Source organism: Mustela nigripes, chromosome X (assembly GCF_022355385.1).
Source record: "Mustela nigripes isolate SB6536 chromosome X, MUSNIG.SB6536, whole genome shotgun sequence".
Taxonomy (NCBI): domain Eukaryota; kingdom Metazoa; phylum Chordata; class Mammalia; order Carnivora; family Mustelidae; genus Mustela; species Mustela nigripes.
Window position 1 is genome coordinate 31,658,954 of NC_081575.1, and position 8,797 is coordinate 31,667,750.

The 8,797-nt window shown below is 42.6% G+C and overlaps 1 pseudogene; it reads right to left on the reverse strand.

The window, feature by feature from the left end:
* Positions 1 to 2,687: 2,687 nt before the first annotated feature.
* LOC132007945 (U6 spliceosomal RNA) lies at positions 2,688 to 2,786 on the reverse strand (annotated as a pseudogene).
* Between the last annotated feature and the right edge of the window lie 6,011 nt (positions 2,787 to 8,797).

Consider the following 8,797-nt stretch of genomic DNA (forward strand, 5'->3'; position numbering starts at 1 on the left):
CCTCTCCATCTCCCCATGTCCTCCGTGTTATTCCTTATGCTCCACAAATAAGTGAAACCATGTGATAATTGACTCTCTCTGCTTGACTTATTTCACTCAGCATAATCTCTTCCAGTCCCTTCCATGTTGATATAAAAGTTGGGTATTTGTCCTTTCTGATGGAGGCATAATACTCCATAGTGTATATGGACCGCATCTTCCTTATCCATTTGTCTGTTGAAGGGCATCTTGGTTCTTTCCAAGTTTGGCGACCATGGCTATTGCTGCTATGAACATTGGTTTACAGATGGCCCTTCTTTTCACTACATCTGTATCTTTGGGTTAAATACCCAGTAGTGCAATTGCAGGGTCATAGGGAAGTTGTATTTTTAATTTCTTGAGAAATCTCCACACTGTTCTCCAAAGAGGTTGCACCAACCTGCATTCCCACCAACAGTGGAAGAGGTTTCCCCTTTCTCCACATCCCCTCCAACACACGTTGTTTCCTGTCTTGCTAATTTTGGCCATTCTAACTGGTGTAAGGTGGTATCTCAATGTGGTTTTAATTTGAATCTCCCTGATGGCTAGTGATGAAGAACATTTTTTCATGTGTCTGATAGCCATTGGTATGTCTTCATACTCAGGTAATGTTAATGCTGTTTTTGGTCATACCACTTTCCTCAGCTTAGGAAATTAAACCCTAGGTGATTTATGGGAGAGCTGAGCGCTTTGATGGAAATGTCCTGTGTTCAGTAAATTGGGATCAGGAACTGGGAAATCTTTTTTTCCATACTCACGGAAAGCAGTTCTGTAAAATGGAAAGAAAACAACACTGGGGAGTCAGACTGTCTGGATTTCCATCCCAGCTGGGAATTTACTAGAAGTATAGCTTTGTAAGTCAGTTACATCTCTTCAGTGATCTTAACCCCAGGACAGATCGAATAATCTGTTAGAATTGCTGGGAGGATTAAATACAACAATGCAAGTTAAATTGGGATGTCTGTGCTGATTCGCTATTTCACCCATGAGAACTTGACTGAAGAAAATGGTACTTCAGTCGGGTTTTGAAGGCGTCGTGTGTCTTCATTTGTGCCTTACCTTCATCACTTTGAATATGTATTGCCCTGAGCGTTGCTCCTTCGATATCACTTTGGAATCTCTGTAATAGCAGACTAAGATTATTTGCCAGTTAGGATCTATGATTAGGAATGAGTATTTCTTGGGCGCCTGAGGGGCGCAGTCGGTTAAGCTTCTGACTCTTGATTTTGGCTCGGATTGTGATCTCAGCATCATGAGATCAAGCCCCATGTCAGGCTCCATGCTTAGCATGGAGTCCACTTGGGTTTCTCTCTCTCCCTCTGCCCCTCATGGTCAAGTTCTCTCTCCCTCTGTAAAATAAATAAACCTTTTTTTTTTTTTTTAAAGAAAATGAGTGTTTCTGAAATTCTCCTACAGTTGGACTCCTTTGAATTGGAATAATTTTGAAGTAGAAGGAAGGTGGCTATCATGCAGTGTCAAAGGAGTAGCTATTTTCTCTCTCATTCCTGCCCCTTTTCAGGGGGAGAGGAAGGAGAGAAAGGTTCCTGTGAGCCTAGGGAGGCCTAAAGTCTTGAGGTATAAGATTTGCTTTCTTTCCAAGGAAAGGGCCTTAGACAGAGAGTGATAGCTGCTGAATGGCCCGATAAGCTATAAACCACCATTTGTGTTGATTTGGACCCCGTCAGCCCCACAGTCAGAGCTCGGCTCTTGGTCTTTGAAAGGATTGATGTGATCTTTGGTCTGCTTTTGGGCTGTATTTGTTGGTCGGTGTGCTGCTACTTTAATAATTATCTTGATATGTCAGTGTTCTTCCCTAAAACCCTAAAATCCCGCTACTTAAAGTGTGGTCTTGAGTCTCAGGTTCCACTCCAGGCTTAATGAATCCAAATCTTCATTTAACAAGATCCCAAGATGACTCGTATGTGCACTGATGTTTGAAAAGGACACCTCGAGGTGACCTCTGTAGTCTTTTGTGGTGTCATGTTTAGGATTCGAAGGAAACTTGTAAATATCTGTACTCCTGTTTTTCTCAATGAAGTTAGTACTTGAATTGATCTTTCCTGTGTCTCTGTCTGTTTCTCTCCTCTGCACCTAAAACCCAACTTTCTCAATAACCAGCTTGAATGTCAACTTCTGTTGTGAGTACCTTTTGTCGTGTTGATTCCCATTTCATTTGTTCTTCTAAAATGTTATATTATCATACTGTATTCCGGTAGACCAGTGATGTGCCAGCCTGGATGTGAGTTCAAATTGGCCGTACACCTTTTAATCAAGCCCAGATGCCCAATCCAGATCCATCGAAACACAAACTTTGGGGGAGGGGAGGGTACATCCTAGGCATAGATATTAAAATGTTTGTTAAGTTTGATATGCATTTCTTCTTTTTAAAAATATTTTTATTTATTTATTCGACAGAGAGTGAGAACACAAGCAGGGAGAGGGAGAAGCAGACTCCCTGATGAGTAGGGATGGGAAAGGAGCCCTCTCCTGGCCAGGACCCCTCCCCATTTCCATGTCTAGTTTCTCTCCAAGGAGGTGGGTTGGGAGGGGTAATGGGAAGAGGGTTTAGTGTGAGTGGGTCCCCAGAGGGAGAGTGTGCTCGCATGGGGGCGGGGGTCCTATGGCTTCACACGTGCTTACAAGACTGGTCTCCAAGGGAACAGAAATGAAAAACGATGCAACACTTCATGAATTTGCCTACCATCCTTGCACAGGGGCTATGCTGACCTCTGTATTGTTCCAGTGTACTGTATCTGTTGCTGAAGGAGCTCGTGTTGAGAACTTCGTAGATCTACTCTCTTAACAACTTCCAAGTGTGAGCTACAGTGTTAGCTATAGTCACCACACTGTATATCGCATCATCAGGACTTAGTGATTTTATAACTGGAAATTTGTATCTTTGGCTCCCCTTAGCTATTTTGCCCAGACTCCTGCCCCTTCCTTTGGCAGTTGCCAACATGTTCTCTATGAGTTTATTGTGGTTCTGGTTGTCATTTTTGATGCTGCATATATGTAAGATCATAAGGCATTTAGCCTTCTCTGTTTGATGTAGCATGATGCCATCAAGGTCCATCCATGTTGTTCCAATGGCAAGATTTCCTACCTTTTTATGCCTGATTAATAGTCCATGGTGTGTGTGTGTGTGTGCGTGTGCGCGTGCATTTCACTGTAATCAGATTTTCCTTATCCATTCTTTCATTGATGATGGCCGGTTAGGGTATTTCTGTGTCTGTAAACAGTGCTGCACTGAATATCAGGTACAGATATCTTTTCAAATTAGTGTTTGTGTTTCTTCAGATAAATGTCCAGAAGCAGAATCACTGAATCCTACAGTAGTTTCTGATGGAAAACCAAATGTGAGAAGAAATCACCTCTCCATGGGCCAGGATTCTTTCTTCTTTCTAGTCTTTTGTCTGAATAAATATTTATTGAATGAATGGACAGATGAATTATTTATTTGTCTTTAAAAAATTTTTTTTAACATTTTATTTATTTGAAAGAGAGAGAGAGATACAGAGCATGAGCAGGGAGGGGGAGAAGGCAGAAGGAGAGGGAGAAGCAGACTCCCCACTGAGCAGGGAGCGCAATATGGGGCCCAATCCCAAGACCCTGAGATCATGATCTGAGCTGAAGGCAGATGCTTAACCGACTGAGTCACCCAGGCACCCCTATTTGTTTCTTTTTTATGACAGATTTAATGCTTGAATGGCAGGACCTTGTTTTTCTACCAGGTCTTATAGAAGGCCTGGAAAATGACAGGTAGTCAACACATTATTATTTCCTGTGTCTGTACCCTTTCTGAAGGCTTTGAAGGTGGAAACAAACTCGAGTTGTAATCCTACCGCTGCCATTTTGTAGCGCTGTAACTCTAGCACGTTACAAGAGCATTTGCTCTGTTCACCTTACCCATGGTTTTTGATATTTCTTGCCAGCCCTCAGTGGACTCGGCACCACGTGGTATACTGCACCCCTCAGACATGGCGCCAGACAAGGCAGACAACTTCCTCTTTCCTTAGAGTGTCCATTCCAGTAGGATAGGCGGACAAAAGAAAACCAGTAGAAAGACCAATGAAACAAAAATTTGAATAAATGTGGTAAAGGCAATAAAACAAGAGGCCGAGAAATGTATCATACACAAGGGTGATGAAGGAACCAATCTTATATGGAAAGATATTTAGGTCAATCATCAGAAGATGAAATGGTTCTTGTGAAGGTGAAGATGTGGTAACGAGCATATTGGGTAGAGACAATGAGGTGTGTATTGGCTCCCAACACAGGAAAATGCTCACTGTGTTGAAAACCAGAGAGAAGACCAATGGGACTGGAACTTAGTGAGTAGGGAGGATTTAAGGCTAGTTTGGGTTGGTGTTAATGGTAGGGAAATAGGAATGCCTAAAAGTTGCTTTGATGTAGTTCTCCTCCTCTCCGAGAAGCAGTGTGCACATTATTATTTTAAGTTGGGCTAGTGTCTAATAATCTATAAGCAGTACCAAGGAAAGCTGGTTTGAAGCTGGTTTGAAGACTGATGTAGCCTACAAAAGGCCGCTACCTCTCAGCAGACTGCAATCTATTTCTGGCCTCTCGTGGCCTCAGGCCATCTCTGACATGGAAATTTGAGATCATTTTGTATGTGAGGAGGGCAGGATAAATCAACATGACTGGGTTTCCAGGGGATCCTATCTAGTTTATCAATGTCGAGAAGTGTCCTAAGAGGCTTGTGACCTTTTTATGCAATGCCACTCCACCTACAAGAAATGTCTGGCACGAAGTGTCTTGGAAACCAATGAAAGTAGCAATTCTTTTGAGGCCTGGGGTCCCAAGAAGGGCTGTGGGAAGGAGAGAGTTAGAAGAAAAGCCACAACCTCCTCCCTACTACCTCCCTTAACCTGTTTGAACCTCAGTCCCCATATTTCTTTTTTTTTTTAAGATTTTATTTATTTATTTGACAGAGAGAGATCACAAGTAGGCAGAGAGGCAGGCAGAGAGAGAGGGGGAAGCAGGCTCCCTGCTGAGCAGAGAGCCTAATGCGGGGCTCGATCCCAGGACCCTGGGATCATGACCTGAGCCGAAGGCAGAGGCTTTAACCCACTGAGCCACCCAGGCGCCCCAATCCCCGTATTTCTAAGACATGGAGACTTTTAGCAACTCTATCAAATAACTATTGTGAGCATAAAATGAGATAATGCATGTATATACATTCCTGGTGTCTGTCACCAGGTTAGCTATTCTTCTTAGATGACTAGGATTGAATGTAAAGAGGATGAAGACACTTGGCAAAATCATCGTGCATGTGATACTCTGTGAAGGCAGTCTGCATGGCTTCTCATCCCTGCCAACTGGTAGGAGCCACGCATGCTGGCCGCAAATTCCAAGAGCGATGCTACATTTGGAAAATGGACTTAATTGAAAAGTAAGTGAGTACAATTCACTGTCCCTAGTCCATGGTGGGTTTTTATCTGGAAAAACAGGATGAAGGAGGAAGACAAGCTTTCCTTTTCTTTTCTTTTTCTGCCCACCCGAAGTCCTGACAGTCAACCTGTGTCTCATACATTTGGCACCAGAGACAGGGTGAAATCGGTCACCGGTAGTGATGTCTTATCTGTAAGTGCAAGCAACCAAAGAAGATTCGAGAGGTGCAATGGAAGAAGCAAATAACAGAGGGTAAAGCATTTACAAAAACTCATGCTGCATTTGGCAGAAAATATGAGCTAGGCTCTATTTGTGCATGAGTGGTGTGTGGGTATGGGAGAGGTATACGTGTGGTGTTTGTGGGCCCTGGGGTGCATGTCAGATGGTGTGTATGGTATGTGTGTCAAGAAATGAGAGGACACACCGAGGATCTCAAGCATTTCTTTTTCTTCAAATTCAGGAGCCTGTTGCTCCGTCGCCTTCCAAACCAGATTGTGGTGGGCAGTGGTATGTTCTTGAATCGGCCTCTTTGTTGCGTGACATATATTCCTTTTGCCAGGGATAAGTCATTTTTGTCAAACTATAAATTGGGTCATTCATTAGTATGGAAATAAGGTTTTTGGGGACCAAGAACAGCTCATGTATAAATACTCTTTTACTTCAGCTCTGAACAAAGAAAGGATTGTGCCTCGAATGCAGTCCGAGTCACTGCTTGCGTATGCCGAAATGGCTGATGGTCTATCCGCACCAGACCCTGCTGCTAGTGCCCGTTGAGTTGAAGAGAAGGACATTCCCAGCTGGTCCTGATAGAGGCACAAAATGAACATACATGCGGTCTGCGTGCATGGTTGGCAACAGCGCTAACTTCTTGCCCTCGTGTGCTTGGGCCTTCCTTGTCTGTATGTGAAGCAGGGACATGTGTTGGCAGGGCCAAGTGCCCCGGAATTGAAGCTGGGTCGAACTGACTCTGGACCCTGGACTGACATATAGAGGACTGTACCTATAACTCTTGATTGTGTTTGTATTTGGTAAACCTTTTCTTTGAAAGAACATTTAGGTTGCCTGGAGTTCTTTCAAATGGAAACTGATGTACAATAATTTAGATCAATCAGTGTCCAGCCCAGTTTTATCTTCTAGTTTAGTGTGTAAACATGAGTCTTGCCCATATGACTAAGGGACTGTTCTTTCTGTTGGACAAAGAAAATGTTCTTTCAGTTGATGAAAGTAAGCCACGTCTCTGGCCCATCCATGTCATCACCTGGTCAAGCAACTCTTCTTAGATTTGCTGCTCGAATAAAAGAAAATTTAATTATCCTTCCTTTCAGCTAAAAGTGACTTGGTGCCTTGTGTCAATTAAGTAAGCATTTGGCACCATGAATAAGGCATTTCTCAAGCATATGCAGACATTGGTGGCTGGCAGTTTTGTGGTTTGCAACGATCTGAGGGGTATTCCATGAAAATACCATCCAAAATATGTTTCTTCTTTTTTCTTGGTGTTCTGTTTAAATATGTAATTACCAATGGACACTTAACATATGATGGCAGGATACCACGTTAACATGTTCAGTCTTGGTTCAATGATTTCAAGAAATTAATCACCTGCAGAAAGAGCAAAGATCTCAGATACGGTTTCCGTGATGGTCCAAGCTTCTCATTAATCTCTACAAGGATTTAGTAAAATGGATAGAAAAGCAAAGACATTCGGTCATATTCCATACAGATTTTTACTAATAAGATAGGCTTACTTTCTTAGGCACCACAGAGGAAACATCAAATGGGAAAAGTCCAGGTCTTATAAAAAAGAGGAAAGAAAGGAGATAATATGAGAGTATCAAGCTCATTGGCGATACCTGTTTCAAATGCTATAGTTAGCATGGTAAAGGGGTGTGTGTGTGTGTTTGTGTGTGTAGTCTAGAACCTCCATCAGTTCCTAAATTGAAACTCTTTGCCATTAAGAGCTGTCTGTCTGCTTGGAAGTAGGCAGGTCTGGCCAGTGCTCTTCCCTAATATCTGTGAGTGAGAGAACAGGTCGGCCTGCCCATGTGCAGTATATAGGGGAGGACTTTGAGTGTTTTCTGAATTCTCTGTCCCCGGTGTTGCAGATAGTTTTGGCCCCAGCATGCCCTGTTCTGGATCGGAACCACATTATCCAAAGCCAGTATTTTGAGGAGACTCAGCCACCTGTGTTGTTGACTAAGCCTTGTCTCCCCAGGTTAGTGTGGTTGGTGCCTGAGGAGGCATCCACTTGAACTGAGTCATCTTACTATTTCCTTGGGGTGGAGGTAATGTTGGAGAGCTAGCCCTCCTAGACACAAGGCACTAAGGGGCAGTCACAGGTGAGTGAGGAGAACAGGAGCTGAGAGGGCTAACTGGGACACCGGCCCCACACCCAGAGTGGCCCCAGGCATCTGGATAATTAGAAAATAGAGCGGGTCAGTGAAGCTCCTATTATATATTTTCACTCCTAGAAGGAACATAGCAGAGTAGAGACAGACACAGTTTTATATTCTAGTCTCAGCATTTTCTCACTTATATGACCTTAAGCAAGTCATTTTTCTCTGAGTTTCAGTTTTCTCTTATGCAAAATCAAGGTAATTTGTAATTACCATGGAATTCTCATGGAATTTAAGAATTAGAAAGTTTACATATGTTTGTGGGGCTTTTTTGAATTATTCAATAAATGGTAATTATGTTAACATTGGCTCATCTGCCTGGGGCTGGCTTTAAGTTCATTGTATATGGAAGTGACTCCTTCTGGGAGCAGAAGGAATTATTGACTTACTGTTCCATACTACTCTATTATTCTTACAAGATTTATATCTTGCTATCCTTCTAGTTTATGGCGCTACTTTCAAAGCCTTCCCTGCTGTCTTTATTCATGCATCATCCTGCAGTTGAGACTTATGCCATGTGAATCCTACCACTTACTTGTATTTTTGACCTAATAATAATTTTTGTTAATTCATAGGATTCTTCTTTTCATCTACTGGCAGAAACACTTACTCTTAAAAGCCCTTTATTTCTATTTGCTGGAAAATTATTACATAAATATGTGGTATCTGTTACATTAATGGTGCAATGTAGAGTTGTACAGTGCACAACATACACAACTGTACATGGCAGTCCACTATTTCAACAGTATTCATCCCTACTTCATTTCACTACCTAGGAGCACCCTCCAGCCCCTTTCTCTCATTGCTGCTTGAGGGATTTTTTTTTTTTTTTTTGGGTGGGGGGTATAGCGTGATTCTGATCAGGTCAGGCTGTATTGAAAAGTATGTAATGGTTTCGCTTCCCATTGTTTTCAGGACCAAATTTCAGCTGCTTAATCTGGCATCAAAAGACCTTCTCTAGGGTTACCCCTCACAAC